Below are 21,372 nucleotides of genomic sequence, written 5' to 3'. Positions count from 1 at the left end.
CAAACAAAAGCCCAGGCCCAGACGGCTTCACAGCTGAATTCTACCAAAAATTTAGAGAAGAGCTAACACCTATCCTACTCAAACTCTTCCAGAAAATTGCAGAGGAAGGTAAACTTCCAAACTCATTCTATGAGGCCACCATCACCCTAATACCAAAACCTGACAAAGATACTACAAAAAAAGAAAACTACAGGCCAATATTACTGACGAACATAGATGCAAAAATCCTCAACAAAATTCTAGCAATCAGAATCCAACAACACATTAAAAAGATCATACACCATGACCAAGTGGGCTTTATCCTAGGGATGCAAGGATTCTTCAATATCCACAAATCAATCAATGTAATTCACCACATTAACAAATTGAAAGATAAAAGCCATATGATTATCTCAATAGATGTAGAGAAGGCCTTTGACAAAATTCAACATCCACTTACGATAAAAACTCTCCAGAAAGCAGGAATAGAAGGAACATACCTCAACATAATAAAAGCTATATATGACAAACCCACAGCAAACATTATCCTCAATGGTGAAAAATTGAAAGCATTTCCCCTAAAGTCAGGAACAAGACAAGGGTGCCCACTTTCACCACTACTATTCAACATAGTTCTGGAAGTTTTGGCTGCAGCAATCAGAGCAGAAAAAGAAATAAAAGGAATCCAAATTGGAAAAGAAGAAGTAAAACTCTCACTGTTTGCAGATGACATGATCCTCTACATAGAAAACCCTAAAGACTCCACCAGAAAATTACTAGAGCTAATTAATGAATACAGTAAAGTTGCAGGATACAAAATCAACACACAGAAATCCCTTGCATTCCTATACACGAATAATGAGAAAGTAGAAAGAGAAATTAAGGAAACAATTCCATTCACCATTGCAACGAAAAGAATAAAATACTTAGGAATATATCTACCTAAAGAAACTAAAGACCTATATATAGAAAACTATAAAACATTGATGAAAGAAATCAAAGCAGACACTAATAGATGGAGAAATATACCATGTTCATGGATCGGAAGAATCAATATAGTGAAAATGAGTACACTACCCAAAGTAATCTACAAATTCAATGCAATCCCTATCAAGCTACCAGCGATATTTTTCACAGAACTAGAACAGATAATTTCAAGATTTGTATGGAAATACAAAAAACCTCGAATAGCCAAAGCAATCTTGAGAAAGAAGAATGGAACTGGAGGAATCAACTTGCCTGACTTCAGGGTTTACTACGAAGCCACAGTCATCAAGACAGTATGGTACTGGCACAAAGACAGAAATATAGATCAATGGAACAAAATAGAAAGCCCAGAGAGAAATCTACACATACATGGACACCTTATCTTTGACAAAGGAGGCAAGAATATACAATGGAGTAAAGACAATCTCTTTAACAAGTGGTGCTGGGAAAATGGGTCAACCACTTGTAAAAGAATGAAACTAGATCACTTTCTAACACCACACAGAAAAATAAACTCAAAATGGATTAATGATCTAAATGTAAGACCAGAAGCTATAAAACTCCTAGAGGAGAACATAGGCAAAACACTCTCCGACATAAATCACAGCAGGATCCTCTATGATCCACCCCCCAGAATTCTGGAAATAAAAGCAAAAATAAACAAATGGGATCTAATTAAAATTAAAAGCTTCTGCACAACAAAGGAAAATATAAGCAAGGTGAAAAGATAGCCTTCTAAATGGGAGAAAATAATAGCAAATGAAGCAACTGACAAACAATTAATCTCAAAAATATACAAGCAACTTATGCAGCTCAATTCCAGGAAAATAAATGACCCAATCAAAAACTGGGCCAAAGAACTAAACAGACATTTCTCCAAAGAAGACATACAGATGGCTAACAAACACATGAAAAGATGCTCAACATCACTCATTATTAGAGAAATGCAAATCAAGACCACAATGAGGTACCACTTCACACCAGTCAGAATGTCTGCGATCCAAAAGTCTGCAAGCAATAAGTGCTGGACAGGGTGTGGAGAAAAGGGAACCCTCCTACACTGCTGGTGGGAATGCAAACTAGTACAGCCACTATGGAGAACAGTGTGGAGATTCCTTTAAAAACTGGAAATAGAACTGCCTTATGACCCAGCAATCCCACTGCTGGGCATACACACCAAGGAAACCAGAATTGAAAGAGACACGTGTACCCCAATGTTCATCACAGCATTGTTTATAATAGCCAGGACATGGATGCAACCTAGATGTCCATCAGCAGATGAATGGATAAGAAAGCTGTGGTCCATATACACAATGGAGTATTACTCAGCCATTAAAAAGAAATACATTTGAATCAGTTCTAATGAGATGGATGAAACTGGAGCCAATTATACAGAGTGAAGTAAGCCAGAAAGAAAAACACCAATACAGTATACCAACACATATATATGGAATTTAGAAAGATGGCAATGATGACCCTGTATGCGAGACAGCAAAAGAGACACAGATGTGTAGAGCAGACTTTTGGACTCTGAGGGAGAGGGAGAAGGTGGGATGATTTGGGAGAATGGCATTGGAACATGTAAACTATCATGTAAGAAACGAATCGCCAGTCTATGTCCAATGCAGGATACAGGATGCTTGGGGCTGGTGCGTGGGGATGACCCAGAAAGAAGTTATGGGGAGGGATGTGGGAGGAGGGTTCATGTTTGGGAATGCATGTACACCTGTGGTGGATTCATGTCAATGTATGGTAAAACCAATACAGTATTGTAAAGTAAAATAAAGTAAAAATAAAAATTAAAAAAACCCCCTCAGTTTAATAAAGGAAATTTAAGTTAAAGTGTATTTAGAAATGAATGAAAATGAGAAGACTACACAAAAAACCTTTTAATTGTAACTGGAGTTGTGTTCAGAGGAAATGTCTATAGCCTTAGATAAATTAATTTTTAGAAAATAGGGGGAAATGTATTGATAACAAGAAGCTGAATACAGGAAAATTGAAAGAAATAGTTAAGTTGGAGCAAAGATTAATAAAATAGAAAAGGGACATTTGATCAATAAACCAGGCAGTGGCAAAAATCATCCCAAAGAAAAAGAAATGCAAGAAGGCAAAGTGGTTGTCTGAGGAGGCTTTAAAAATAGCTGAGGAAAGAAGAAAAGCAAAAGGCAAGGGAGAAAGGACAGCTCTACCCAACTGAATGCAGAGCTCTAGGGATAGCAAGGAGAGAGAAGAAGGCCTTCTTGAATAAGCAAATAAAAGAAATAGAGGAAAACAACAGAATGGGAAAGGGCAGAGATCAGAAAATTGAAGATACCAAGGGAAAATTTCATGCAAGGATGGGCATAAAAAAGGACAGAAATGGTATGGACCTAACAGAAGCAGAAGATATTAAGAAGAGGTGCCAAGAATACACAGAAGAACTGTACAAAAAAAGATCTTAATGACTCAGATAACCACGATGGTGTGGTCACTGTCCTAGAGCCAGATATACTGGAGAGTGAAGTCAAGTGGGGCTTAAGAAGCATTGCTATGAACAAAGCTAGTGGAGGTGATGGAATTCCAGCTGAGCTATTTCAAATCCTAGAAAATGACACTGTTAAAGTGCTGCAATCAACATATCAACAAATTTGGAAAACTCAGCAGTGGCCACAGGACTGGAAGAGGTCAATTTTCATTCCAATCCCAAAGAAGGGCAATGCCAAAGAGTATTTGAACCATTGTAAAATTGTGCTCATTTCACATGCTAACAAAGTTAGGCTTCAGCAGTATGTGAGCTGAGAACTTCCAGATGTACAAGCTGGATTTGGAAAAGGCAGAGGAACCAGAGATCAAATTGCTAACTTTCACTGGATCATAGAGAAAGTAAGCGAATTCCAGAAAAAACATCTAGTTCTGCTTCATTGATTATGCTAAAGCCTTTGACTGTGTGGATCACAATAAACTGTGGAAAATTCTTAAAGAGATTGGAATACCAGACCACCTTATTTGCCTCCTGAGAAATCTGTATATGGGTGAAGAAGCAACAGCTACAACCAGATGTGGAACAATGGACATGTTCAAAATTTACAAGTGGTATGTCAAGGCTGTACATTGTCACCCTGCTTGTTGAACTTATACATAGAGTACATTATGTGAAAACCTGGGCTGGATGAATCATCAGCTTGAGTCAAAATTGCCAGGAGAAATATCAGCATCTTTAGATATGAAGATGATGCCACTCTCATGGAAGAAACTGAAGAGGAATGGAAAAGATTCTTGATGATGGGAAAAGAGGAGAGTTAAAAAGCTACTTGAAACTCAACATTTAAAAAACTAGGGTCGTGGCATCTGGTCCTATCACTTCATGGCAAATAGAAGTGGAAAAAGTGGAAGCAGTGACAGATTTTCTTTTCTTGGGCTCCAAAATCACTATGGATCATGTTTGAAGCCATAACATACTTAAAAGCAGAGACATCACTTTGCTGACAAAGGTCCATATAGTCTAAGCTATGGTTTTTCCAGTAGTCATGTACAGATGTGAGATTTGGATCATAAAGAAGGCTGAGCACTGAAGAACTGATGTTTTAAAATTGTGATGCTGGAGAAGACTCTTGAGAGTCCCTTGGATTGCAAGATCAAACCAGTCAATCCTACAGGATATCAACCCTGAATATTCATTGAAAGGACTGCTGCTGAAGCTCCAATACTTTGGCCACCTCATGGAACAGTTGACTCACTGGGAAAGTCCCTGATAATGGGAAAGATTGAGGGCAAAAGTAGCAGGGGAGTAGCAGAGGATGATGTTGTTACATGGCATCACTGACTCAACGGACATGAATTTGAACTAACCCTGGGAGATAGTGGAGGAAAGAAGAGCTGGTGTGCTGCAGTCTATGGGGTTGCAAAGAGTCAGATGTGACTTACTGACTACACAATAACAAGATTTCTTAAAAATTACCAGTGAAGAGAAAGTATTTTGAAAATTCTGTAGAAGAAAAATAGAAGACACAAATAACTTATACAAGGACTATATTCAAAATTGCTTAGAACAGTGACCATATAAATATTATGTATTTTTGTTGCTGATATATTGATATGGAGGACAGTAAGTATTTAGGATGATATGTAAACTTTTATGCCAATTATTCTAAAAATTAGGCTAGAAAGCAAACTTTTATAGAAAAATATAAAATATCAAGCCACCTGAATAGTAAGAAAATGTAATCAAATTTGAGGATCTAAATCAGTACCATGGCTGCAGTCAACATCTGCAGTGATTTTGGAATGCTCCCCAAATAAAGTCTCTCACTGTTTCCATTGCCTATTTGCCATGAAGTGATGGGACTGGATGCCATGATCTTAGTTCTTTGAGTGTTGAGTTTTAAGCCACCTTTTTCATTCTCCTTTTTCATATCAAGAGGCTCCTTAGTTCCTCTTCACTTTCTGCCATAAGGGCAGTGTCATCTGCATATCTGAGGCTATTGATATTTCTCCCAGCAATCTTGATTCCTGAACCTTGCCCTCACCCAGCCTTTAAATATTTTGCTGACACTCTAAGGGGAGTTTGGGTTATTTGAACACGAGCCACCTGTTTCTGCACGGCCCTGTGGTAAACCTTTCTCTGCTCCAAACGCTGATGTTTTGGTTTGCTTGGCCTCACTGTGCACTGGGCACATGAACTTGTGTTCAGTAACAGGGTAGGGTTCACATTTTTGGAAATACATCAATACTTCTCAGCAAGAATTAAGGAATGTAGAGGTAGAAGACAGTTGTAGAGTAGAAGGCAGAATGTAGGCTGGCTCATTCTAATGTTATCTCCTTATCGAAAAGAGTTGCAGAAATCCCAGACTGTAGAGGTTAATGAAAAAGCAAATAACTAGTGACGATTCTGGGAAAACATTTAACACTCCACAATTTTGAATACTAGAATTTTTTTTTCTTCTTTTATTCAATATCAAAGAGAAGGCAATGGCAACCCACTCCAGTATTCTTGCCTGGAAAATCCCATGGACAGAGGAGCCTGGTAGGCTGCAGTCCATGGGGTCTCGAAGAGTCGGACACGACTGAGCGACTTCACTTTCACTTTTCACGTTCACACATTGGAGAAGGAAATGGCAACCCACTCCAGTGTTCTTGCCTGGAGAATCCCAGGGACGGGGGAGCCTGGTGCGCTGCCATCTATGGGGTCGCACAAAGTCAGACACGACTGAAGTGATTTAGCAGCAGCAGCAGCATTCAATATCAAAGCCAGTTAAATGTAAGTCCAAATAGTCTACTTTCCGTGGTAACTAATTGAAAACTTGGTGATTTTAGTACTGGAATTCCTTGCAAAGTTGAGCTTAAAACTTCTACCTTCTGAAACAAATTAATGAATCTTTAGTAGAACAAGTGTAATTCCTAACAGAGGGCAAATTTTGCATTCTAACTTCTTTAGGAAAGGGTCTCCCTGGTGTCTCAGCTGGTAAAGAATCTGCCTGCAGTGCAGGAGACCTGGGTTCGATCTCTGGGTTGGGAAGATACCCTGGAGAAGGGAACAGCTATCCACTCCAGAATTCTGACCTGGAGAATTCCATGGGCTGTATAATCCATGGGGTCACAAAAAGTCAGATATGACTGAGCGACTTTCACTTCACTTCTTTAGGAAAACAACTGTTTCAATTTTACAAACAGAAGGAAGAAAAAAGAAAGCGTTGAATTCTGTAGAAAAGACTGTTGATCACCAAAACCACTTTTATATCATAGTGTGATTGTGAAACTTAAGTTGTAATTGTATTATAAGTAAAAACATTCCTATAATAATACTTTCCAAAAAAGCCAAATTCTGGTTGACTCCAATGCAGTTGGAATACTACTTCAGTTAAGTGTGGGGAAGGAACCACACCCTTCCCCTGAAGTGAAACAGGTCTCCTTGGGATTTCACTCTTGGTTAGAAAAGAATATCTCAGTTAATCCATCTTTGTCCACAGAGGGCACATGGATGCCACATGCGGGTGCAAATGCAAACAGCATGTGTGCTCTGCTCCTGGAAGGCGGGTTCTGACCTTCCAGCCCTGCCTGTCACTTTGTGTTTCCCTCGTGAGGCACACTTGCTGTTCAGTTGCTTGGTTCTGTCCAACTCTTTGGAACCCCATGGACTGCATCACGCCAGGCTTCTTTGTCCTTCCTTATCTTTCAGAGGTTGCTCAAACTCATGTCCATTGAGTCAGAGATGCCATCCAACCATCTCATCCTGTCATCCCCTTCTTCTGCCCTCAGTCTTTCCCAGCATCAGGGTGGTTTCCAGTGAATCGGCTCTTCACATCAGGTAGTACTGGAGCTTCAGCTTAAGCATCAGTTCTTCCAATGAATATTCAGGGTTGATTTCCTTTAGGATTGAGTGGTTTGCTCTCCTTGCAGTCCAAGGGACTCTCAAGAGTCTTCTCCAACACCACTGTTCCAAAGCATAAATTTTTTGGCCCTCAGCCTTCTTTATGGTCCAACTCTCACATCCATACATGACTACTGGAAAAACCATAGCTTACCTTTGTTGGCAAAGTAATATCTCTGCTTTTTTAATACACTAAGTTTGTCATAGCTTTTCTTCCAAAGAACAAGTGGCTTTTAATTTCATGGCTGTGGTCACTGTCTGCAGTGATTTTGGAGCTCAAGAAAATAAAATCTGTCATTGTTTCCATTTTCCCCCCATCTATATGCCATGAATTGATGGGATCAGATGACAGGACCTTAATTTTTTGAATGCTGAGTTTTAAGTCTGCTTTTTCACTCTCCTCTTTCCTTCATCCAAATCTGGACAGGATCTAAGACCCATCGATACTAAATGATCAATCCTGTGGGCAGGGGAGGGTGGACAGTGGAGACCAGCTCAACCAGGGAAACCATTCTTTGGCGCCTTGAGTTTTTTTCTGATTATTTTCTAAAAGTAATACTGGGTGGTGGTGTACTTGAGAACATGGCCTCTTCCCCCCACTCTGCTTTTGCTGGATTGTGTTCCTGGTTCTCATCACATCTCTTGGGGGACTGCTGAGGTGGGCCATGTTTGACAGCACAAGTCTGGTGGGCAGTGCCAGGGAAGGACAGTGAATACCAGCGCATCCTTCCCCCAACACACACACAAGAGGAAAGCCACTGGAGAGAGGAGACAGGTGAGGCGGGCAGGGTGTTCTGAACCCTGGGGGCCAAGATGAGACCTTTCCTCCAAACAGGACAGGCTGGGTTCAAAGCCAGCACTTTGGGGTATCCTGTGCAGAACACCCTGGGATCCTCACTCTACTAAGTAGATCCCAGAATTCTAGGTAAGCTTTGGTGGTGGTGGTGGTTTAGTCGCTAAGTTGTGTCCGACTCTTGCGACCCCATGGACTGTAGCCCACCAGGCTCCTCTGTCTGTGGGATTCTCCAGGCAAGAACACTGGAGTAGGTTGCCATTTCCTTCTCCAATGCATGAACGTGAAAAGTGAAAGTGAAGTCACTCAGTCAGGTCTGACTCTTCGTGACCGCATGGACTGCAGCCTACCAGGCTCCTCTGTCCATGGGATTTTCCAGACAAGAGTATTGGAGTGGGGTGCCATCACATTCTCCGAAGCTTACAGCAAAACACCATCTTCTGAGAAAGATCATTTTGCCCCTTACTAGTGAAAAAAAAAAAAAATGAAATCAGCCATTAGTTTTACACATATTTGTGTTCTCCTTGTTAAAAATTAATAATAAAAGGAAAAAGTCCTGACAGCTCTCCTTCCACTTCCTTCTCTCCATTCTTTCAGCCCCATTCTTTCTGAAACACACCTAAGAACCTCCTGATTCACTTCTGAAGCTATTCTGGAACGGAGAGGCCTGGAGCTCTAATGGTCCTTGCTAAGCAAGGGTCTTTTGACCTTTTAATAAACTTTCCTCTTGACCTTTGTGGAGGACAAAGGAGCCTGGCCTCCTGCAGTCCATGGGGTCACAAAGCATCAGACATGACTTAGTGACTAACAACAGCTTGACCTTTTTAATAAACTTTCATCAGTGTTCAGTAATTTCCATATTTCTTCAAGGACAATGGAGAAGATGGCGGGCTGAGCATTGAGGGGATAGGCTGAATTCAACTGCACAAGCTCGGAATAGGTTTATCCATAAAATCTCAATTGTGGGTTCATGTCAATGGAAAAGAAAGAAGCAAGCAAACACGCCATCCACCTAAGAACAGGCAATGCTTTTCAAGTGCATCATTGGGATCCCTGAGAAATCGAGTCTTCACTCCTGTTGCCCACCCCGCTCCCAGCCCCCTCCCAGCCCTGCCCTCGTTGGGAGCTGCTGGGGAGCTCCTGCCCCGTCTAGCCCAGCTTTGCCCTCTGCTCCCTCTCGGACCTCAGCTCCCCCAGACTTCGCCTGCCCTCTGGCTCTCTGAGAACGTTCTCTGGTTGTCTGCAGGCTGGCTTGGAGGAGACCGCAGAGTAAACCGTTGGAGCCAAATGGCGAGTCCTCAGCTCAAGTAGCAACAGTGACCTCAGTTCAGCAGATAAAAGTTGCCCTGGGTTTCTGAGAAACCGCTTTCTCAAGTTTTTTTTTTTTTTGGCAGCCCCCGGCTTCCTCCGAAACAGCTGCTGGCAGCTGCGCAAAGAGCCAACAGCTGGAGAGTCTCTGGACACTCACATGAAACCCACGAGGAATTAATGGTCCAGCTCAACCCCCGCCTCCCCCCCCCCCCACCCCCCGGCCGGTGGGGCAAGCCCAGCCAAATTCACCGGTCCGCGCGTTTTAAAGGGCCCAGCAGGGCGCGGGGCGCTCCGTACCACCCGCGGTAGAGCGGGGACCTAGCCCCGCACTTCCCCACCGCGCGCCGTTCCCGCGCCCAGGCGCTAGTGCCGCCCTTGGGAAGCAGGGGTCGTGCCCGCCGTTCCGAGGGGCCCCGGGCCCTGGGAAAGCTCGGTGAGTGCCCGTTGCAGGGGCTTGGGGCATAAAATGGGCGGAGGAGGGCTCCGAGGGCAGGTAGGTAGACGTGAGTACATCCTGGTAATTTTTGCCCCTGTAGGATGCTGTCAAATCCCAGACTCTAAGGAATTTTGCAAACTGAGACCAGGTTCTGAAAGGTTAGACTCTGAATTGAAAAGGATCGAATAGTGCTATTCGGTGTGTCCAAGGACAAGTAGCAGCTCCATCCCCTGGCACCTGGTTAGAAATGCAAGTTCATGGGCCCCACCCCACACCTGCTGAGCCTCAATCTCTGGGACTGGGGAGTATGTGTGTTAACAAGTCCTCCTGGAGATTCTGACCCTGCAGAAGTTTGAGAGCCACTGACTTAGAGGTCACTTGGGTCTAACACTTGGGCCCCTTACTCCATGCAGGAACCCTGAGGTAAACAGTGAGCCGTAAGGCATCAGTTACTGGGGTAGATTCGGACACTGCATCATAAGAACTTTGAAACACTCATAGTTTGTAGAAATTGCTACTCTGTACCAAGCTGTGAACTACCATCTCTGAAATTTCCTCGAAACAGCACTCACTAACAAACATCTCTGAGTTTCTGCTGTGTGTCGGGTTAAATTTTCTTTCAAAATGAAGAAGGGAGTTATCTGGCTCTTAAGATTTTCAAACTGCTAGCATATTTTTCCTTTAACCAGGATCTTTGTAATTTGGTGTAGTGTTTCATATCTCATTTTTATTTTGTTTTTTAGCATTTAATTGCTCCTTCTGAAGTTATTTATTATTGTTGTTAACTCAGAATGCCAGAATAGATATTTTGGAAGAGATGTATTTAGTTTGTGAGTGAGTTCTGAACAAAATTTTTAAGAAAAAAAAAGATTCACATTGGCAGGACATAGTTTTTATCTTTGTATTAGTTTATGTAATATATTTTACAAGTAGAATAAATTGGGATCCTGAAATTTCTTATGAATCAAAATGAGAGAGAAGATTTGTCCCCTTTTCTGAAAAGCCCAATGCCAGAGCTAGCTACCTCGTAGGAACTCTGAAAAGGAATCAGTTGCTATGGGGATGCCCCTTGGAAACAATTACGGGTGCCAGGTATGTCCAAATCATGTGGTTCCTCATTCTCCAAGGTTCTGAACAATTTCTGTAGATGAGGCTGTCTCTTCATCACTGCTGAGAACTTTACTCATGAAATATTCAGTGATGAAGTTTCTGTGAATGGTTTGCTTTCAATTGTGGGGTTTTTATTTTTGTGCGTTTTTTTTTCTGCTTCTCCTTTGGTGGCTTAATTTAAATATTATGTCTAAATCCACTACTGACTTATTCTGAGACTCTGGGAAAATGTTGTATATATTGCTCAGTTTCCTGGATGCAGGAGGTGTGGTCTTGAGGTGGCACTTGCCAGCATGATTTCAAAGTATCACTCCAGAGCTCCCTGCGTGCCGTATGGTTACAACTTGGACTCTACTAATGTGTTAAAGCAGAGAAAATGCTTAATTCGGTGACCATATAATTATGTATGTATGCATGTTTTAATTTAAAACATCTGAAAGGCTTGCTCACAGATGTCAAAGGCTAACTAAATTCTCTTTGAAAACAACTTTGGAAATGTTGGTAAAATTTTAAGCCATTCCTAGGAATGTCGTGAGCGTCTGAAAATAAAGTTTGCCCCGTAAACTTTTCTGTATTCCTCAGAATCATGCCTGTACACACTTGTTCATAAGAACTCAAGGAACATATAATCAGCATCCTTCTGTAACAAAGTACAAGGTTTATGACATATATCTTGTGTTCATGTTATTTTATGTTGTGATTTTCCACCTTCAAGTTCAAATCACCTTCCAAAAGGGAGGACTTTGGAATCCTGGAATATTTACCTAGAAGCCTTTAGCTCCAGCAGTGAGGAACAGAAATTCACTTGAAACGTGCGCTTTTCACGACACTGCGGTTTCCTTTTAGGATGCCGCTGTCAGTCTTGCAGGATCTAGCTTCAGGTCCTCTCTGAGCGGGTACAAAGGAGAAAAAGGTAAGAGCTGGGCAAAACCGGGACCTCGGATACAAACAAGATGCATGTCCCCCTCCCTCAGGAGGAAGAGCCAGCCTGTAGTGCCTGCGGCAGTTGCCAGCATTTTTGTTACTCCTGTCAATCCCTGGTGCCTGATGGCACTGCCCTAGATTTTTCTGACTTGTTCGAATTCTGACTTTTCAAGCCATTCATTGGAGGCGGGGGGGTTATTCGGTAATTCAAGACTGGGTCTCTGAAAAGCCACTGTAAAATGCCACATTATTTGCAGGGCCCAGATGATACCTTGAGCCTTCTCCCTTAGCATGGTTAACTAATTATCTTTGACAATAAGGGACATAAAGAGACCTGAATAGTGAGCTGCTGCTGCTGCTAAGTCGCTTCAGTCATGTCCAACTCTGTGCAACCCCGTAGACGGCAGCCCACCAGGCTCCGGGATCCCTGGGATTCTCCAGGCAAGAACACTGGAGTGGGTTGCCATTTCCTTCTCCAATGCATGAAAGTGAGAAGTGAAAGTGAAGTTGCTCAGTTGTGTCCGACTGTTAGTGACCCCATGGACTGCAGCCCACCAGGCTCCCCCGTCCCTGGGATTCTCCAGGCAAGAGTACTGGAGTGGGGTGCCATCACCTTCACAGGAGAGCCTTATAAAGACAGTGTAAGGCAGTGGAAAGAGCATCATCTTTACATTTAGAGAGACCTCAAGTTTTGGGACAAGATGTACTGCCTTAATTTCTCCATCAGTAGTACAGGCATAATTATACTACACAAAGAAATATTTTCTGCTGGGTCATCCACTTTCTGTGTGTATTTCATTGGCAAACTTTTGCGACAAAGGAGGTTTGAAAATGTGTTTTTGTAGCTGAGCATGTTGCCCCATTCATTGATATAGAGGTTCTCTTGATAAAGATGTAATAATGGGCAATGGGTAGGCAACTAGAAATCTATGTAGCTCAGATGCTGGACAAGAACGTACTTTGAAGAGCAAGTGACAGTGGATGTGTTGGGTACATGTGAGTGCATTGGAGAATAGAAGGTGAGAGAGAGAAAGTGCAATAACAAATTTCTAGGCAACTAGATGGCTTGAGGATGTTCAAGTCAAGCAGAAAGGCCCTGAAATAGAAACGCTCTAGGCATGATTGCTGTTGTTCAGCCACCAAGTCATGTGCAACTCTCCATGACCCCATGAACTGCAGCATATCAGGCCTCCCTGTCCTTCACTATCTCCTGGAGCTTGCTCAAACTCATGCCCATTGAGTCGGTGATGCCATCCACCATCTCATCCTCTGTCGCCCCCTCTCCTCTTTCCCAACATCAGGGGCTTTTCCAGTGAGTCAGCTCTTACCACCAGGTGGCCAGAGTATTGGAGCTTCAACTTCAGCATCAGCCCCAGCCCTTCCAGTGAATATTCAGGGTTGACAGCCTTTAGAATTGACTAGTTTAATCTCCTTGCTGTCCAAGTGACTCTCAAGAGTGTTCTCTAACACCACAGTTCTAAAGTATCAATACTTTGGAGTTCATCCTTCTTTATGGTCCAGTTCTCACATCCATACATGACACTGGAAAAAGCATAGCTTTGACTCTATGGACCTTTGTCAGTAAAGGGATGTCTCTGCTTTTTAATACACTGGCTAGGTTTGTCACAGCTTTTTTCTTCCAAAGAGTGAATGTCTTTTAACTTCATGGCAGCAGTCACCATCCACAGTGATTTTGGAGCCCAAGAAAATAAAATCTGTCACTGTTTCCATGATATTGTAATAATAGTGATAGCTCTATCTAGGTCTTGAAGCAGTTTATTAAATGATTATATCTAAATCTTGCAGTAATCCTGAAAGTTTTTTTTATTATTATTATACTTTATTTTACTTTACAATACTGTATTGGTTTTCCCATATATCAACATGAATCCACCACTGGTGTACATGAGTTCCCAATCCTGAACCCCCCTCCCACCTCCCTCCCCATACCATCTCTTTGGGTCATCCCAGTGCACCAGCCACAAGCATCCTGTATCCTGCATCGAACCTAGACTGGCGATTCATTTCTTACATGACATTATACATGTTTCAATGCCATTCTCCCAAATCATCCCACCCTCTCCCTCTCCCACAGAGTCCAAAAGTCTATTCTATACATCTGTGTCTCTTTTGCTGTCTTGCATACAGGATTATCGTTACCATCTTTCTAAATTCCATATATATGTGTTAGTATACTGTATTGGTGTTTTTCTTTCTGGCTTACTTCACTCTGTATAATCGGCTCCAGTTTCATCCACCTCATTAGAACTGATTCAAATGTATTCTCTCTAATGGCTGAGTAATATTCCCTTGTGCATATGTACCAGAGCTTTCTTATCCATTCATCTGCTGATGGACATCTAGGTTGCATCCATGTCCTGGCTATTATAAACAGTGCTGTGATGAACATCGGAGTACATGTGTCTCCTTCAATTCTGGTTTCCTCAGTGTGTATGCCCAGCAGTGGGATTGCTGGGTCATAAGGTAGTTCTATTTCCAGTTTTTAAAGGAATCTCCACACTATTCTCCATAGTGGCTGTACTTGTTTGCATTCCCACCAACAGTGTAAGAGGGTTCCCTTTTCTCCACACCCTGTCCAGCATTTATTGCTTGTAGACTTTTGGATTGCAGCCATTCTGACTGGCATGAAATGGTACCTCATTGTGGTTTTGATTTGCATTTCTCTGACAATGAGTGATGTTGAGCATCTTTGCATGTGTTTGTTAGCCATCTGCATGTCTTCTTTGGAGAAATGTCTGTTTAGTTCTTTGGCCCATTTTTTGATTGGGTTGTTTATTTTCCTGGAATTGAGCTGCAGGAGCTGCTTGTATATTTTTGAGATTAGTTGTTTGTCCGTTGCTTCATTTGCTATTGTTTTCTCCCATTCTGAAGGCTATCTTTTCACCTTGCTTATAGCTTCCTTTGTTGTGCAGAAGCTTTTAGTTTTAATTAGATCTCATTTGTTTGTTTTTTTAAGTAGATGTGTTTACTACTATTTCATTAATGAAGAAGCTGAGGCTTAAGATGGCAAGAGCACACGCCCAGTTAGTAGAGACCTACCCTGGACCTTAGCTTTGCTTTACTCCGTTCATCTCCTTAATAGAGAGGGAGCAGGTTGTAGAAGAAATGAGAGAATAAAGATGACTCTGTGATTAGCTAAGGAAAAAAGGAAAGAGGGAGGTAACATAGTCAAAAGTTTCAAACATAATGATATGAGAGTCTAGCCTACCTATCAGGGTTTCCCTGATAGCTCGGTGGGTAAAGAATCTGCCTTCAATGCAGGAGACCTAGGTTGGATCCCTGGGTTGGGAGGATCCCCTGGAGAAGGGAACAGCTACCCACTCCAGTATTGTGGCCTAGAGAATTCCATGGACTATACAGTCCATGGGCTCACAAAGAATCAGACACAATTGAGCAAGTTTCACTACCTGGGTGCAAATCAAAATTTCATCATTTAGTAGCTGTGTGACCTTGGTGGGGCTTCCCAGGCGGCAGAGTGGTGAAGAACCCACCTGCCAGAGCAGGAGAGGCAGGGTCAACCCCTGGGTCGGGAAGGTCCCCTGGAGAAGGAAATGGCAACCCACTCCAGTACTCTTGCTTCCAAAATTCCACGGCCAGAGGAGCCTGGTGGGGTACAGTCCATGGGGTCGCACAGAGTTGAACGTGACTGAACATGCACTTGCTTGGAGGAGATAGTTAACATCACCATCTTCTTTTATCTTATGGGCAAGTGGTAGTAGTGATCCACAGAGGCCATAGCTAAGAGAAACAACTAAAAATTGATTGAGTTAATTGAGGTTGCTGACAAAATTAATCCAGAAAAAAAGAATCAGTAGCTTCTGTATAAAGTAGTAACAAGCAGCTCAAAGTATAATGAGAGGAAAATGTCTGTTCCCAATATCAATAAACTACAAAATAGCTGAGAACCATGAATGTGAAATGTGTTCAACCGACTTCTGTTGGATCCTAACTTTACTCCCCTTGCCCCTCATCCCTTTACCCCCAAAGCATATTCAAAACCTGCACAAAAAACCCAAAGCACCAATGTGGGTATTATGCAAAACTGCTTCCAATAAAGAAGGAAGCATTTGGTATATGCCAAACAGAGATTAAGAATTATTCCATAAAAAGAAGAAAATTACTCTGAATTCTAAGGCATTAGAGAAAACAGGTTTATAATAAAAGTGGTCAAAAAATGTAAGACATAATGAAAGGGAAAGCCAAGAAAGGCACAAAAGGAAAATAAAACTATTACAAAACCAAAACCCATGTTAGAAGCAACTAGATATAAGTCAACTTTGTGGAAAATTGAGCTTTGACTTAAAGGGCAGTTTGGGGAAACATTTCCCAGATTGCAGAGCATATGAACAGAGGAAGAAAACTGGTTAAGGAGAGTAATGGTGATAGAAGACAAATAACAGACAAAAAGCACAAAACTATGTGGCTTTCCAGGAAAAAAAAAAAGAGAGAAAGACCAAAGGGAAGTGAAAATAAATATAAAACATATTGCATGTCTTTGGTCTCAAACTATCGTTAATTTCAAGATGCACCATTGATTTAAAAATAGCTTTCAAGAGAATAAAAGTAAATGATCAATCACTGCATGGACATGTTACTTACAAGTTATTTCTTAGTTTGAGAAACACCAAATGTGAAAAAGAAATCTTTTAATTGAAGAAATATGGAATTAGATGAAAACTTTGCCAAAGTAAAAGAACATCTGAATTGGCAGATCAAAATTCTCAGTCTCATCATGTTCCAGAAAGGCAAGAACAAAGATTAGCATGGTGTTATTGAGATTAATAGATACATTATGTGGGCAGAAAAATTAAAAATAAATTAGGCTAACCAAATGAATCATCTCAGTAACACCAGCTTCTGGAAGACAATGACTCAGCAACAGAGAACTAAAGGAAAAATGAAATGGATGAGACCCAAGAATATATAGCCACATTCTATATATGGCTTGTGCTCAATTTCTGTTAAACAGGACTGATTTAGAGTGCTGGCAAGTTGGAAATGTATCAGAAAGACATTCACAATTATGACAGACTTCAGAATATATGACTCAATCCTTCACTACACAACGTGTTTTCAGAGGACCAGCATCCTTTAGGGTCTTGTTAAAAATACAGCATGCACTGCAGAGCTATTGAATCAGAGCCTGCATTTTAAAAAGACACCCAATATCTGGACAAAACTTTAAATCAAAAAGATATATGCAAGACTATGTTCATGCAGTGCTATTCACGATAGCAAGACATGGAGAGCACCTAAATGCCCATCGGCAGATGACTGGCTAAAGATGTGGTACGTATAGACAGTGTGGTACTATTTAGGCAAAAAAGACAGTGAAATAATGCCATTTGCAGCAACGTGAACGCACCTAGAAAGTGTCATACTAACTGAAGTAAGTCAGAAAAAGAAAGGCAAATACCACATGATATCCGTTATACGTGGAATCTAAAATATGACACGAATGAGCCTATGCAAGAAACAAACAGACTCACAGACATAGAGAACATTCTTGTGGCTGCCAAGGGGAGATTGGAGCGGGGAGGGATGGAGTAGGGATTTGGGATTCAGTTCAGTTCAGTTCAGTCACTCAGTCCCGTCTGATTCTCTGCGACCCCATGGACTGCAGCACACCAGGCCTCCCTGTCCATCACCAACTCCCAGAGTTTACTCAAACTCATGTCCATTGAGTCAGTGATGCCATCCAACCATCTCATTCTCTGTCGTCCCCTCTTCCTCCTGCGTTCAGTCTTTCCCAGCATCAGGGTCTTTTTCAATGAGTCAGTTCTTCCCATCAGGTGGCCAAAGTATTGGAGCTTCAGCTTCAACATCAGTCCTTCCAATGAATATTCAGGGTTGATTTCCTTTAGGATGGATTGCTTGGATCTCCTTGCAGTCCAAGGAACTCTCAAGAGTCTTCTCCAACACCACAGTTCAAAAGCATCAATTCTTTGATGCTAGATTTCTTTACAGTCCAACTCACATCATACGTGACCACTGGAAGAACCATAGCTTTGACTAGATGGACTTTTGTTGGCAAACTAATGTCTCTGCTTTTTAATATGCCTTCTAGTTTGGTCACAGCTTTTCTGCCAAGGAGTAAGTGTCTTTTAATTTTGTGGCTGCAATCACCATCTGCAGTGATTTTGGAGCCCCCCAAAATAAAGTCAGTCACTGCTTCCACTGTTTCCCCATCTATTTCCCATGAAGTGATGGGACCGGATGCCATAATCTTCGTTTTCTGAATGTTCAGTTTTAAGCCAACTTTTTCACTCTCCTCTTTTACTTTCATCAAGAGGCTCTTTAGTTCTTTGCTTTCTGCCAAAAGGATGGTGTCACCTACATATCTGAGGTTATTGATATTTCTCCCAGCAATCTTGATTCCAGCTTCTGTTTCTTCCAGTCCAGCGTTTCTCATGATGTATTCTGCATAGAAGTTAAATAAGCACGGTGACAATAGACAGCCTTGACATACTCCTCTCCTGATTTCAAGCCAGTCTGTTGTTCCATGTCCAGTTCTAACTGCTGCTTCCTGACCTGCATACAGATTTCTCAAGAGGCAGGTCAGGTGATCTGGTATTACCATCTCTTTCAGAGTTTTCCACAGTTTGTGGTAATCCACAGAGTCAAAGGCTTTGGCATGGTCAATAAAGCAGAAGTAGATGTTTTTCTGGAACTCTCTTGATTTTTGATAATCCAACAGATGTTGGCAGTTTGATCTCTGGTTCCTCTGCCTTTTCTAAATCCAGCTTGAACATCTGGAAGTTCATGGTTCACGTACTGTTGAAGCCTGGCTTGGAGAATTTTGAGCATTAATTTACTAGCATGTGAGATGAGTGCAATTGTGCGGTAGTTTGAGCATTCTTTGGCATTGCCTTTCTTTGGGATTGGAATGAAAACTGACCTTTTCCAGTCCTGTGGCCACTGCTGAGTTTTCCAAATTTGCTGGCATATTGAGTGCAGCACTTTCACAGCATCACCTTTTAGGATTTGAAATAGCTCAACTGGAATTCCATCACCTCCACTAGCTTTGTTCATAGTGATGCTTTCTAAGGCCCACTTGATTTCGCATTCCTGGATGCCTGGCTCTAGATGAGTAATCACACCATCGTGATTATCTGGGTCATGAAGGTCTTTTTTGTACAGTTCTTCTGTGTATTCTTGCCACCTCTTCTTAATATCTTCTGCTTCTGTTAGGTCCATACCATTTCTGTCTGTTATCGAGCCCATCTTTGCATGAAATGTTCCCTTGGTATACCACAATTTCTTTATCCATTCACCTGTCGATGGACATTTAGGTTCTGCTAAGCTGCTACTGCTAAGTCACTTCAGTTGTGTCTGACTCTGTGCGACCCCAGAGACGGCAGCCCACCAGGCTCTGCCATCCCTGGGATTCTCCAGGCAAGAACACTGGAGTGGGTTGCTGTTTCCCTCTCCAATGCATGAAAGTGAAAAGTGAAAGTGAATTTGCTCAGTCGTGTCTGACTCCTAGCGACCCCATGGACTGCAGCTTACTAGGCTCCTCCATCCATGGGATTTTCCAGGCAAGAGGACTGGAGTGGGGTGCCATCGCCTTCTCCGCATCTAGGTTCTAGCTATTGTAAACAGTGCTGCAATGAACAATGGGGTACACGTGTCTCTTTCAATTTTGGTTTCCTCATCAAAAAATCTACAAACAATAAATGCTAAAAAAGACTGTGGAGAAAAGGAAACATTCTTGCACTGTTGGTGGGGTTGTAGATAGATACAGCCACTGTGGAAGACAGTATGGCAATTCCTTAAAAAACTAGGAATAAAACTACCATATGACCCAACAATCCCACTCCTGGGCATATACCCTGAGGATTTTTTTTAAACATGGTGTGGGGCATGAGAAGATTAGCCAAGATGGTGTGTTCAGACTCTCTCTCCTTTGTTTTGTAAATAATGACTATGTAACAGCATTGGATGGCATCACCGACTCAATGGATATGAGTTTGGTTAAACTCTGGGAGTTGGTGATGGACAAGGAGGCCTGGCGTGCTGCGGCTCAAGGGGTCTCAAAGAGTCGGACACGGCTGAGCGACTGCACTGAACTGAGCAGCTGAGGTCATTTATAGCACTGCGCACACACGTCATGAGGTACTCATTGGTCACGGGCAGCTGTGTGCAGTGTGCCTTTTCACCTGGAAAAGCCCTGAAGGGTTGTGTGAGGTTATGTTGTGTTACGCTGTGTCTGCTGCTACAGCTGCTGTGTCAGCCAGGAGAGAACCAACACACCTGCAGTTCCTGCAGCTCTCCAGGCTCTCAGCTCATGCCTGGCCTACCCGGGGTTCAGCAAACAGTGCAGGCTGTTCAGTGTCCAAATTTGCTGGCTTATTGAGTGTAGCACTTTCACAGCATCATCTTTTAGGATTTGAAATAGCTCAACTGGAAATCCATCACCTCCACTAGCTTTGTTCGTAGTGATGCTTTCTAAGGCCCACTTGACTTCACATTCCAGGATGTCTGGCTCCTGACAGCAAGACAACTGGCATCAGAAACAGGATCAGCAGTACAACTGGCATAGTCGGCAGGATACCCAGCGGGTAGGGGAGCCTGAGGCTCCACTGGATGGAGAAAGCCAGTGGCCACCAGATAGCATGTGGTACTGGGTGACTGTGGTCCTCTCGGGCGTCGGCTCTGGTGGAAGGCTGGGAGGCAGTGGACGGTTCACCAGAGAGCACTGGAAAGGTGTTATGAAGGTGGTGAGTTCCCCTTTACTGAACATTGCTTGGAAGAGTTAGAGCAATGTATATTGGTGTTCGAGCAAGAGCCCTGTGGCGGTGAGGAAGCCGGCATCTCTGACAGCCAGGCGGTAAGTGTTGGTGACGAAGAACCTTCTGAGACGGCGGGAATGGATTCACGCTGCCAGCCCCGCCGTGTGGTCCAATGTGGGAAAGCTCCCGGATATTATGAGTAAATGGCATACCCATGCCGACTTGACCCAAGGGGTGAGAGAACTGGGCATGAAGCAGTCAGTATTTAACCCAACGACCTGAGGCCCAGATGATGAGCATTTTTCTGGCGGCATTTGATACACCACTTGGAACAATGCCCCACCTACCTCTTCTGGATCCCTGCCTGCTCTTCTTGCACCCTATGGGCCCCCCTCCTCCCCCCTATCTGTGAAGGCACCTCAGTGGTGGCTCGCTTGGGAGAAACAGAGGGGCGGCAGCAGGCAAAAGGTGTCAGGAGTGTGAAGACCCCGCTGCGGGGCTGAACCGGGAAAGGCCCCGTCTGGGTCATGCGGATGCAAACGTGGGCTGATTCGTGCAGAGGTGTACTGTAAAGGCTGCGTCCTCTTTTGCAAGTTTAGAACAGTGTACGGTGTAAAGTGTAAAGGCTGTGTCCTGTGACGTGCTTCTGACCTCTGATTCTCTTGCAGACTTAGAGCAGTGTGAACATATTCCACACTCAACAGTAGAACATATTCGAAAGCATTTGGAA

The 21,372-nt window shown here is 42.7% G+C and overlaps 1 protein-coding gene across 2 annotated transcripts in view; it reads left to right on the top strand.

Annotated features, from left to right (window-relative positions):
• COL6A5 (collagen type VI alpha 5 chain) overlaps window positions 9,733–21,372 on the top strand; it is a 163,937-nt gene continuing 152,297 nt past the window's right edge. For both annotated transcript variants that reach the window (XM_018052941.1, XM_018052932.1), the window contains exon 1: window positions 9,733–9,852. The gene's annotated coding sequence lies outside the window, so the exon portion shown is untranslated. The remainder of the gene's footprint in view (window positions 9,853–21,372) is intronic.

This window comes from Capra hircus, chromosome 1 (assembly GCF_001704415.2).
Source record: "Capra hircus breed San Clemente chromosome 1, ASM170441v1, whole genome shotgun sequence".
NCBI lineage: Eukaryota > Metazoa > Chordata > Mammalia > Artiodactyla > Bovidae > Capra > Capra hircus.
This window is presented reverse-complemented; position numbering and strand designations above follow the sequence as displayed.